Source organism: Pan paniscus, chromosome 15 (assembly GCF_029289425.2).
Source record: "Pan paniscus chromosome 15, NHGRI_mPanPan1-v2.0_pri, whole genome shotgun sequence".
In the NCBI taxonomy this organism is placed as follows: Eukaryota; Metazoa; Chordata; class Mammalia; order Primates; family Hominidae; genus Pan; species Pan paniscus.
In genome coordinates this window covers 37,635,477-37,648,731 of record NC_073264.2, presented here as the reverse complement: position 1 = coordinate 37,648,731, position 13,255 = coordinate 37,635,477, and the positions used below count along the sequence as shown (strand labels likewise).

The following is a 13,255-nucleotide window of genomic DNA, read 5'->3' as shown; positions in this document are numbered from 1 at the left end:
GTCTTATTGCTCCAACCCAAATAATGGGGAAACCGCCCCTTAAAGACGCTAGGTAAACTTCCTAAAGTCACGTGGGAAGTTAATGCAAGAGCCAGGACTCTAATTCTAAAGTCCTTAAACACCACTGTCTTTTAGAAGACTTTCAAATGTGAAGTATTTAGAAAGGAAACAAGTCAAACGTAAAGTAGAGCATGAAATGCATTATATTCATTTATATTCTGTCTTGTTCTATATAATTGCTATATAATCTATATAACTGCTATATTATAGATATAGCAATCTGACATGACAAAACAGACAATATAAATAATAAGTTATTTGGTACATTGCAAAGGCCTGTAAGAATTAGTTTCTTGTCATATATGGACCTTGAGATAACCTTTAAAAAGATTGAAGTCTTGGATTGGAAAAAAGTAGAACATTCAAGACTTCAGGGCACAGCAGAAAGAAAGCCCCAAAGATAGTAACAATGAAAGAGAGAAAGAGAGAGAGAGAGAGAGAGCAAGCAAGCAGGCAGGCACAAGTAGTTCAGTCAAGCTACACTTGCAAATATATTTTGAGATAATGAGTGTATAGGAGGATGCCTGAAGATCAGGTTGGAATGGCACCAGCAGTTATTTCAAAAATGCCACAGGCTATACTTGTCTGGGCTAAGCTGAGAAACTAAATGTATGACGTCCACGGTTTATTAATGGCATTACCAGTAGATAGAAGCTAATGTATTTTACTAACAAACGATGGCCTGAGACAAAAAAAAAAAAAATCATAGAATGGTTAAGCCAGTGAACTTGAAAATAAGTATTTTTAAAAATTTCAATGTCATATCCACATAAGATGTTCTCAAATTCATCTTTTAAAACATGAATTTTTTATACCATAAAAAGGATGTGCATAAAAATGTGAAAATTAAAATGTACATACTTAAGTAATCTGCAGATTCAAATATGCAAAGGTAAATCAAAGATAACATACACATTTAGAGGAAAATCAATCTACCCTCTTAATGAACTGCTAGTCAGTCCCTTGGTGCCAGTGCTCTGCCCTCACTGATGTGCACCATTAGGTGTTGCAGGAATGAGAGACAATCACGGGTCTGGTGGGTAAAAGATAAAGCATGTTGAGTTTTGAGGCTATATTTAGGAGAAAAAAAAGGACATGAAAATGTACCTAGTAGGAGTAAAGATACCCATTATGTACTGCGTTGTTTTATAGTACGACTTGTGGCAAATGGGGACTGTATTAAGGTGACATTTACCTGTACCAGAAAGTTACTGGCTAGGAAAAATCAATAGGAAGAGAACTACCAGGTCTGAAACTGAGCCTGTTCCTGAATGTAGGCAAAGGGGGCAACTTCTATAGTAACATCTAGACAAGGGTAAAGTACCATGTTGGCAACATAGAGTTCTCATATCAAACTATTCATGGGAACTCAAATGCCTTCTGTATATTCTCTGTCATATCTAAATCCTTGGGCAATGGCTTCAGGAGAGAAAACGGCAGGGCAGAGAAAATATCACTTTTACTACCTGAAAGCAGGACCTCTCCTCCATATGGTCATTTACATGTATTAGATCATGCACAGACAGGGTTAGGGCTGAATAAACTAAGCACATGGTTGGTGCTTAATAAATGTTACTTTATTGTTATTATTCCCCAGGATTACCACAGTGATTTGGTATGCATTTGAAGGACCTGTCAGGTGACTTTTGTTCATCACTAGGACTAGCATGATCACAGAAACAAGTTGTAGCTCCAAGATTTAGGGGGGTGACTTTGCCCTATGTTCTTTTGCTGATATAGCAAGCCTACCCTCACCCCAGCCTTACCGTCACACTAACCACATTCTATAATGAGCACACTCCCTTTACATATGCTCCACCATTCTTAATATTCCAGGCAAGATTTTTCCAGGATGGCCTTTGCCTTGAAAGCTGAACATCATTCAACACATTCTACCTAGTGAACTCTGTGATTAATTCATTATCAGTTTCTGCTGCTATTTTGCTTGACTCCAGGTATCTTTTGCTCTGAATATACATACCATGCTTAACCTGTACAACTCCTTTCTTCATCTACCTAGAAAGATTACTAATCCCATAAAGCAACCCTCATCAGATATGACTTCAATTGCTACTCCCTGCCACATTAACTTGTGATTGCTGGTCTAATTACCAACATACTTTACTCTTCTAACAGAAAATTCTTTCCCTAACCTTAATTATGATTAGTCACATATATCTTAAGTTCTCCAGAAAGGAAACAAAAAGTCATAGCTTTTATTGGTGACTTTTGTGCAAAGCGTTTAATGTTGTATGCTGAAAAACACTATAATTTAAAAGTAACAGTTGGATAAAGAAAATGTGGCACATATACACTATGGAATACTATGCAACCATAAAAAAGAATGAGATCATGTCCTTTGTGGGGACATGGATGAAGCTGGAAGCCATCATTCTCAGCAATCTAACACAGGAACAGAAAATCAAACACAGCATGTTCTCACTCATAAATGGGAGTTGAACAATGAGAATACATGGACACAGGGAGGGAAACAACACAGGGAGTGGAGGGCAAGGGGGAGAGCATTAGGACAAATACCTAATGCATGCAGGGCTTAAAACCTAGATGACAGGTTGATAGGTGCAGTAAACCGCCATGGCACATGTATACCTATGTAACAAACCTGCACATTCCGCACATGTATCCTGAAACGTAAAATAAAATTAAAAATAAAAATATATAAAAAATAAATAAAATGTAAAAAATAACAATAACTAACATTGAGTGCTTACTAAGTGCCATGATCTCTAAGCACTTCACATGCATTAAAAAATTTACTCCTTACACAATCATATAAATTCGGACTATAGTTATTCTCATTTTACAGATAAGGAAACAGGTACAGAGAGGTTATCTAACTGAGCAGTCCCCAACCTTTTTGGCACCAGGGACCAGTTTTATGGAAGACAGTTTTTCCATGGCCTGGGGTTGTCAGGGGATGAGGGAAGTAGGGGATGGTTTCAGGATGAAACTGTTCCACCTTGGATCATTGAGTATTAGATTCTCGTAAGGAGAGCGCAACCTAGATCCCTCACATGCATGGTTCACAGTAGGATTCACACTCCTATAAGTAATGAACGCTGCTGATCTGACAGGAAGTGAAGCTCAGGGGGCAATGCACACTCACCCACCGCTCACCCCCTTCTCTGCGGCCCGGTTCCTAACAAGTCACAGACCAGTACTTGTTCACAACCCAGGGGTTGAGGAGCCCTGATCTAACTTACTTAAAACCATACTGCTATTAAGTGTTAGAATTAGCAAAAGAAGAGACAGGAAAAATAAACAGAATAGATAAAGCAAAGGTAGATACTTATGTATAGAAGAATGATACTGAGATGCTATGTTGAAAAAAATGGTTAGTGTATTAGTTTCCTAGGTCTGCTGTAACAAGTTATCACAAACTGGTAGCTTAAAACAACATACATTTATTATCTCACAGTTGTGGAGGAAAGAAGTGCAAGGTCAAGTTGTCAGCAGGGTTGGTTCCTTCTGGAGATTATGAAACAGAAATCGTTCCATGCCTTTTTCCTAAGCCATTGTCAATCCTTGGCATTCCTTGGTTTGTCGCTGCATATCTTCAACCTCTGCTTCCATGCTCACAGGACCTTCTCTCTCACTGTCTCCTTCTTTTCTGTTCCTTATAAAGATACTTGTCATTGCATTTAAGACTTGCCCTAATCTAGAATGATCTCATCTTGAGATCTTTACCTCAATTAGATCTACAAAGACCCTTATTTAAAATAAGGTCACATTCTGAGGTTCTGGGTACACATCTCTTTTAGGGGCCATAATTCAATCCACTACAGTTAGACGGTATTATTCACCATTAACTGCTATAACAAACAACCCTAATATCTCAGATGCTCAACCAACAAAGATTTATTTTTTGTTCACATCACAGGTCAACCTGAGTGCTATGGGCCCCTTGGGAGTCTGGTGAATGCTTTGGACTTGTTCTCAGAATGATTTTTTTTAAAGTAAAATGCAGACAATAAATAAGATTACAAATAAGATACATAAGATTATAATAAACAAAACACTTAGAATTACAAATGAAAACAATCATATTGAAATACAGTTATCAAAATAACAAAATAGCAATAGATGCTTCTTTACTAAGGTATTGAAATAAAATCCAGAAATGAATCTAGTAATTATAATAATTTCAAAGAAGTCATGAATGCAAATGATCTACAACTATCCTGTGATTAAAGAAAAATCTGTGAATTCTGTTGATATCAAAGTCACAGGTACTAACTTGGTAGTTTTTTTTGCCTTCAATCATGACTGAAGATAATGCTAAATTTCAGATAAAAGATAGTGAAAATAAATATGTGATTTTTCTTCCATAATCAAGTTTATGAACTCCCTAATTTCTATCTGTAAATTGTTTAGGGGGTCTGTGGATCCTAGAACAGAAACTCCTAAACTTGTGGCTGTGGCATTCCTTACACCTCAAAATCCTGTCCTGGATTCTCTACATCTTGTCAGCAGACAGGGAAGAGATAGAACACAGAGAACCATGCAGCAGGTTTTAGGAGCCAAGTCTGGAAAAGGTGCACATCACTTCTGCTCACATTTCATTGGTCAAAACTCAGTCATATACCAGCACCTAACTGTAAGAGAAGCTGAAACTAAATCTCCAATACTAGAAGAAGTCCACATGTCCAAAGTCTGACAATATACCTCCACCTTTTTCTCATGCAAGATGGGGCTAAATCCCCTGAGAGACAACTGAGTTTTCACAATTCTTTTGGGAAAAAAGCTCTTAAAGCAGGTGTCTTCACAATCAGAGGTTATTTCACAATCAAAAATAGAAGATCTAGGGCTGGGTCCTGTGGATCATGCCTGTAATCCCAGTACTTTCGGAGGGTAGAGTTCAAGAGCAGCCTGAGCAACGTAGGAAAGACACAGTCTCTACAAAAAAAAAAAAAAAAAAAAAAAAAAAAAAAAAATATATATATATATATATATATATATATATATATATATTAGCCTGGCATGGTGGCACATGCCTGTAGTCCCAGGTGCTTAGGTTCTGAGGCAGGAGGATCACTTAAACTCAGGAGTTTGAGGTTACAATGAGCTATGGATGCATCACTGAAATCCGGCCTGGGTTGTAGAGCAAGACCCTGTCTCTAAAAATAAATAAATAACCCAGTAAAATCAAAGTGTATCAGCAATCAAACATACAAAAAGTCCAGTTAAAAAAAATAGAAGACCAATATCACGGAAAAACAAATACATTTAGTAAACAGAAGAATTTACTCCAGGCTAAAGGTAACAGAGTGAAAAGAATTTTTAAATGAATAATTTTAATATCTTCAGAAAGACACAAAGGAGGAAATCGACAAGCAGGCAAAAATAGAATAAAACAGGAAAGATAAGAAAAATAACCAATTAGACATCCTACAAATAAAACTCTATTTGAAATTTTAAAAAACTCAAAAGATGGGCTAAATAGAAAACTAAATACAGATGTAAAACAAACAAGTGAGCCAGAAAATGGAACTGAGGAAAGCTCCCAGCACCAACAAATAAAAAGACGTGAAATATAAAAGAAATATTATAAGACATTTAGGATAAATCTTTTCAAAAAGAAAGAACAGAGAGAATGATCAGAAGGCATATCTTAAGCAAGAACAACTAACAATTTCCCAGAAATTAAAAAAAAGACTTCATCTTCCTATTTTAAAAGTTTGTCTCATACTGAGCCAATTTAATTTTAAAAAGCTCCATATGGTAGAAGAATCAACTCAAGATGGATTAAAGACTTAAATGTAAGACCCAAAAACTATAAAAACCCTGGAAGAAAACCTAGGCAATACCATTCTGGACATAGGAATGGACAAAGATTCCATGACAAAAATGCCAAAAGCGATTGCAGCAAATGCAAAAATCAACAAATGGGATCTATCTAAACTAAGCTTCTGCACAGCAAAGGAAACTATCAACAGAGTGAACAGACAATCTACAGAATGGGAGAAAATTTTTTAAAACTATGCATCTGGCAAAGGTCTAATATCCAGCATCTATAAGGAACTTAAACAAATTTACAAGAAAACAACCCATTAAAAAGTGGGCAAAGGACATGAACAGACAGTTTTCAAAAAAAGACGTACATGTGGCTAACAAGCTTATGAATAAAAGCTCAACATCACCGATTAGAGAAATGCAAATCAAAACCACAATGAGATACCATCTCACACAAGTCAGAATGACTATTACTAAAACGTCAAAAAATAACAGGTGCTGATGAGATCGTAGAGAAAAAGGAATGCTTGCTTATACACTGTTGTTGGGAGAGTAAATTAGTTCAACCATTGTGGAAAACGGTGTGGCAATTCCTTGAAGACCTAAAAACAGAACTGCTGTTCTACCTAGCAATCCCATTACTGGGTATATATCCAAGGGAATATATATATTGTCCTGTCATAAAGACACATGCATGCTTATGTTCACTGCAGTACTATTCACAATAGCAAAGATGTGGAATTAACCTAAACAGCCATAAATGGTAGACTCGATAAAGAAAATGTGGTACATATACACCATGGAGTACTATGCAGTCATAAAAAGAACAAGATCATGTCCTTTGCAGGAACATGGATGGAGCTGGAGGGCATTATCCCTAGCAAACCAATGCAGGAACAGAAAATCAAATACCACATGTTCTCACTTACAAGTGGGAACTAAATGATGAGAACATATGGACACACAGAGGGAAACAACAGACACCAGGGTCTGCTGGAGGGAGGAGGGTGAGAGGAGGGAGAGGATTAAGAACAATAATAGGTATTAGGCTTAATACCTGGGTGATGAAATAATCTGTACAGTAAACCCCCATGAAACAGGTTTACCTATATAACAAACCTGCACATATACTCCTGACAGCAAAACTTTTTTTTTTTTAAAGCTCCACATGGGAAAGAGAGAGAAATGAATAGGCAGAGCACAGAGGATTTTCAGGGCAGTGAAAATTGTCTTTATGATAGTATAACAATAGACGAATATCATTATACATTTGTCCAAATTCATAGAATGTACAATGCCAAGAGTGAACCCTAATGTAAAAATGGGCTTTGGGTGATCATGATATGTCAATGTAGGTTGATCAATTGTAACAAATTTACCATTTTGGTAGGGGAATATTGATATATGGGGAAGGCTAAGCATGTGTGAAGGTGTAAGAAAAACATTCAATAGACATAGATCCAGAAAAAAGAGATAATGTAACTAACAAAGAAAGATATTAAAATACCTGATATAAATATGCTCTATATGTTCAAGAAAATATGAGAAAACATGATAATAATGAGGCAAGAAATGGAAGACACAATTAAGATTCAAATTGAACTTCTACTATAGAAGTATTTCTATATAATAACTATATATAATAACTATAATAAAATGAGAAAAGAAATTTTAAAAGTGCCTTTTCCCCTTGAATTTATTTTCTTTTAGTTGGTTTAGTCCACTAAAATTAGTAATTCACATACCGTATTTCTACTGTTTCTACCAATTACTGACAGAGGCGTGTTAAAGTCTCCAAGTATATATGTAGATTATTTCTCCTCTTTCAGTTCTATCAGTTTTTGTTTCAAGTATTTTGAAGATCTGTTGTTAATGCACATTTAGTATTAAGTCTCCTTTGGGGAATTAACTCTCTAAGATTACATCATGCTCTTCCGGCAACTATATTGTCTAATATTAAAATGTTTACAGCTTTATTGTTACTGATGTTTGCATAGCATATCTTTTTCTATCTTTTTATAGTACTTTTAACTAACCTCTGTCTTTATATTTAAAGTGGGTTTCCTTTAGTCAGCATAATCTTAATTTTAATGCAATGTGCAATCTCTGTTTAGATCATTTACATTTAATATAACTACTGATATGGCTGGATTAAAATCTACTTCTTTTTCTATTTGTCCCATCTCTTCTTCTGTTTCTCTTTTCATGACTTTTTCAATAAACTATTTTTTACGATTCTCCATTATTAATTTATAATTTATACCTCTTAAAATATTTTTAGTTATTCTAGGTCTTACAATATATATCTTTATTAGACTACCTTCAATTAATATTATATTGCTATATTGTAGAAACCTTACAACTGTGTACTTATAATTCCTCCCTCCCAATTTGTGTGCTATGGTGTCATACATTTCTTTATATATTCTATAAATCCACAATAATTTGCCACTATATTTGCTTTAGACAGTGAATTATCTTGATGGCAAATAAAAATAAAAATAAATATCTCATGTGTCACTTTATCATAACCATTTCTTAAGATTTTTGTTTCATCATATAGATACAGGTTTCTTCCTCGTATCACACCCCTTTTGCCTGAAGAACTTCCTTTAACATTTCTTATAGGGCAGTTCTACTGGCAATAAATTATATTAGTTTTGTTTTCTTTTAAAAATCTTTATTTCTCTTTCATTTCTGAAATGGAGATGTGAAGTCTAACTTCCCTTCCCTTGAGTGTCAGCCAGACACAACTACTTGCTTCCAACAAATAAATTCCAACAATGTGTAACTTGAGAGACTAGGTCCTAAAAGGTGTGGCTTACGTCTTGCTGGGTTTTTGTCCAGAGTGGGTGATAGAACACCAAACAAAGCCACTCCTGAATTTCTGACCCACAGAAACTACGAGATAAGAAATGTTGTTTTAAGCCACTAAATTTTGAGGTGATTTGTTGGACAGTAGTATGTAACTAATATTGAGGTTCTCCAAACTTCTTGGATCTGTGGTTTGATGTCCTTCACTATTTTTGGAAACTAGCGTCATCATCTCTTGAAATATCTCTTTGCCCTATTCTCTCTCTAGTCTCCTTTTACGATTTCAATTACAGGTACCTCAGACTGAATAATGTCCTTCAGTGCTTAGATGCTCATTTGCAGTGTTCAATATTTCCCAAATCATCTCTTATGGTGCCCAACCATCTGTAGCAGAGCAACACCCTCTTCTCTGAGGGACTCCACAGGGCTGTTCTTCTAAATTCCACAATTTTAATAATTCCTCTTTCTTTTGTTTCCCCCAGCCCTAGAGATTAGCTGCTTCCTGAATGTACTACCTCTGTGATACTTTGTTTTCTTATTACCTTTTCAGTTAATTAACCACTTACCATAATTAACAATGTTTATAGTAAACTTTCTCTGTTCAGATAACATGTATGGCTTCTGTTTCCTGATTAAACCTCAACTGATACAGAAATTGGTATGAGATTTATTTATACCAGTAAGTAAATCTTCAAAAATGGGAGTTTGAGATTGGTTTAGTTATGTCCTTGGGCTTGACTGCACTGCTAAACTCCTTGCTAATAGGAAGTAATGTTGTGAGCCATTGCATGAAATGGCAATACAATTTGCCAATTATTATCCCAATTTACTTGATCATGAACTGTTTTGCTAAAATTAGCACATTATAGACTAGCATTCCATAAAATACACTTTAGGAAATGCTTGCTTAGCCATACTTCTCTATTTAATGTATCCTCCCTAAACATATTAAGCATGTTCACGTTGCTGTTCATGTTTTCTATAAATTCCTTGAGAATTCTTATTTATCAATTCATATTTTGATATCAAATTCATATTTTTATCAATATCAATTCATATTTTACTTTAAGTGTTTATAGCTTTTCCTGATTCTGGACCCAACCCCCTCCCCAAAGGAACTAATTGGCTGCATTACTTTATACATACCTCTAATATGGCCATTGTCACATTAGATGAAGTTGTTTGTTTATATATCTACCTATCCCACTAGAACGGGAGCTCTTTGAGGAACAGTCCTTGTCTGATTCATCTTTGCAGCTCAATGTCAATTAGAGTGCCTGGTATATAGTAGGTACAATTAATTTGTATGTGTAAAATTATTGAGAATGGTTATGAAGGCTAGCTATATTTACTCCCTTAAGAAAACTTAGAACACTTTGAATTTGCTGCCACAAAAGAGAATAAACAGACTTGTTTCGTTATTTAAAATAAATTGTTTATAGCAGTCTATATGTTACAATTTTCCTTCAACAATAGGCACTTGTTTACTTTTTTCCATTTTATAAATCTGTTCACTTATGAAGGCAAATAAATTCAGCTCAACAGGCATATACTGAGCAATTAACTCTGTGCCAGAAACTATGCTAAGCCTTATGTACACCAACATATAAATGCTTATAGTTCAATAAGGAGACAGATATAGTCAAATAAATTCAAGTATCACTGTGATAACTACAATAATAGAAGTATATACAAGTTGTAGGAGTAGTTTAGCAGAGGAGAAAATAAGCTCTTTATGAGGGGGGATTCCCCAAAGATTTTCTAACTGGAGTTTGAAAATGGAAAAGGAGTTTCTCAAGCAGACAACAGGCACTGGGTAAAAACCAAAGCATGGAGGCAAGAAATAGTAAAGTGTTGAAGACATAAAAGCAGTTTCAGAAGCACTAAGCACCAGATGGTTTGTGGCAGAAAATGAGGCTGGAAATTTAGGCAAAGGCCACATCATAAGAGCCTTCATGTCATTCTAAAGAACTTGGACTTATGCAGCAGGTGATGGGGAGACAGGGACGACAAATACCATTTATTTTACCTTTTCTGCATTGAAATAAAATCTGTATTATCATATATGCAACAAACATCAGTTGAGCCCTTCTAATACCTCAGGTATTTTGCTGGGAACTGGGTTATTTAATAGAGTTATGCCATTAAAGCTCACCATAAAAGACATTTTTGTTGATAAGGTAAATAGCCTAGATTTCATTTATAGTCTCTATCCTCCCAATTGATTCTTGGCATAAGCCTGCAGGACAGTATTTCTAACTCTGTTGCTAACGCGAACACCAACACTTTGAATCATTTCTGCCAGACAGCAGATTTTTCAGCAACCCACTTTATAAACTGTAATTAGTTTTCCATAAAGAGCAAATTATTCCCTTTATTCCCTTTCTAAATTTCATAGCGCATATTATACTTTTGTTATACATACATACACACATACAATATCTACAAATTTCTATTTTGAGTTAGCCCAAAGGAATCCAAATCTTTTCAGGCTACAAACTCTTCTATTTAAAATAGAATTTTCTATTATAGAATAAGAAAATGAGAAAAATTTCCAAAATGAAGGTAATAGGCATCAAGAAGAGTAAGAAAGGTCCTTAGAAAGAAGAAAGAATGCACAAAAGAGTTAACAAATTTTAAGTACTACTGGTTGAGTATCCCTTATCTGAACTACTTGGGACCAGAAGTGTCTCAGATTTCGGATTTTTTTTAGATTTTGGAATATTTGCATATATATAATAAGCTATCTTGGGGATGGGACCCAAATCTAAACACAAAATTCATTTATGTTTCATGTATACTTTATACACATAACTTGAAGGTAATTTTATATAATGTTTTAAATAATTCTGTGCTGAAACAAAGTTTTGACTACATTTTAACTGTGACCTGTTATGTCGGATCAGGTGTGAAATTTTCCACTTGTGGTACTGGCACTCAAAAAGTTTCAAATTTTGGATCATTTTGGATTTTGAATTTTCAGATTAGGAATGCTCAACCTGTACCTAAGTAAAGAATACTAAGATACAAGTGCAGGTCTGGATATCAAATCACAGAATTACATGGAGAAGCAATACACAGATCAAATGGCCATCAGTTAATTCTATATTAGAGGCTCAAAAGAACAAGTAAAACTTGAAAATTCAAAATCAATGATGGCAAAGAAAGGAATAGCAGCACCTTGTTAAAGACAACATTTTTTAAATATACAAAGCATATTCCCAAATGTGTTGCATATCAGTGTTCTCCATATTTGAAAAAACATGAAACACTTCAATGAAAACAAATGATCTGAAACTGATTGCTAATTTGGTACAAAACAAAAACTTACAGTTACCCCATTACAATGCTTGAATAAGAAGGTTGCTCAATTTGAGACTGGACATTGTGAAGTATTTTTCTGCCTGTAGAAATAGGCTGGAATGTCAGTTGTATATCTTGCTGCCAACAAGGGAACAGAAAAGATTTCCCAAGATTCTGTGAAGCCTGGTGATCCCATTTGTCTTTGGAAATGAAAGCCTAATTAAGAGACTCCCTAGGGACAGGTCAAAGGAGTTTTTATCCCCATCGTCCTTATCCTAGTTCCTTGATGCATTAGTCCTTCCCTTTAATTTAGTCTACCCTAAAACTAAAGAATACACATTGTGCAAGTTTCCACCTTTGCTTTCTCTACTGTAAATGCATTAGACTATTAACAGAATTACGAGTTTTAAATCCCACCTTCCTTATCTCTAAGCTGATGTTGATTTCTTAAAGTGTTTTTGAATAAAGCTTAACACTAAAAATTATTGTAATACTTTAATTGGATAACACTTTTAAAAAATATCGGAGTCTGACTAAAAGATTACAAAACCCCACAAACATCGTTATAATAAAGCTATTATGATAAATAATACTTTGTAAAATTTGAATTCGGTTTTATGTCCTAATTTCAAAGATTGTGGTTGCATGATATTATTTATCCAGGTTAAATTCCTGTTGGAATTATATTGACAGTGTTTCATTTCTTTGAAACAATTTTAGGGTTAAGCGTCTCTACAGTTAAAACAGAGAATATCAACTGTAGTCCCAGTTACTCAGGAGGCTGAGGCAGGAGAACCGCTTGAACCTGGGAGGCGGAGGTTGCAGTGAGCCGAGGTAGTGCCACTGCACTCCAGTCTGGGCGACAGAGTGAGACTCTGTCTCCAAAACAACAACAACAACAACAACAAACTTGAAGAGATGAAAATGTTCTATCCAATCATGATAATTCCGTGTGAGTTTTCCAATGTTTAGAAACACGTGTGGGCACCACTCCATCCCTGACCAGCAAGCTTCCTCCAGACCCACTCCACACCGCCATGTTAAAATGTCAACTTTTACTTTTCGGACTCAAACTACAAAATTTAACCATGTCTCCTCTTACCAAGATTCACAATGAACATCTAGGAGTCAAGGTAGGCTTCATAACGCTAAAGAGACCACGACTCTAAAGACCACCCCAAACACAGTATTCCAGCCTAGCTTTGGTCTGCAATTACCCACTTCAGAGCCTCGGCGCAATGTCACAGCGGCAACTGATTGGTGTAACGTGCTTGTCATTCACATAGAGAGGGTGGGGCCTCAAAGCCCGATCTAAACGAGACGC

At 35.4% G+C, this 13,255-nt stretch overlaps 1 long non-coding RNA gene across 3 annotated transcripts in view; it reads right to left on the bottom strand.

Annotated features, from left to right (window-relative positions):
- The window catches only part of LOC106635472 (uncharacterized), a 129,013-nt gene extending 115,815 nt beyond the window's left edge, over nucleotides 1-13,198 (bottom strand). For 2 of the 3 annotated variants that reach the window (XR_008620846.2, XR_010109798.1), the window contains exon 1: nucleotides 13,034-13,186. This is a non-coding gene — a long non-coding RNA (uncharacterized LOC106635472). Of the gene's footprint in view, nucleotides 1-13,033 lie in introns of all 3 variants that reach the window. The other variant, XR_008620847.1, reaches the window with a different exon arrangement.
- Between the last annotated feature and the right edge of the window lie 57 nt (nucleotides 13,199-13,255).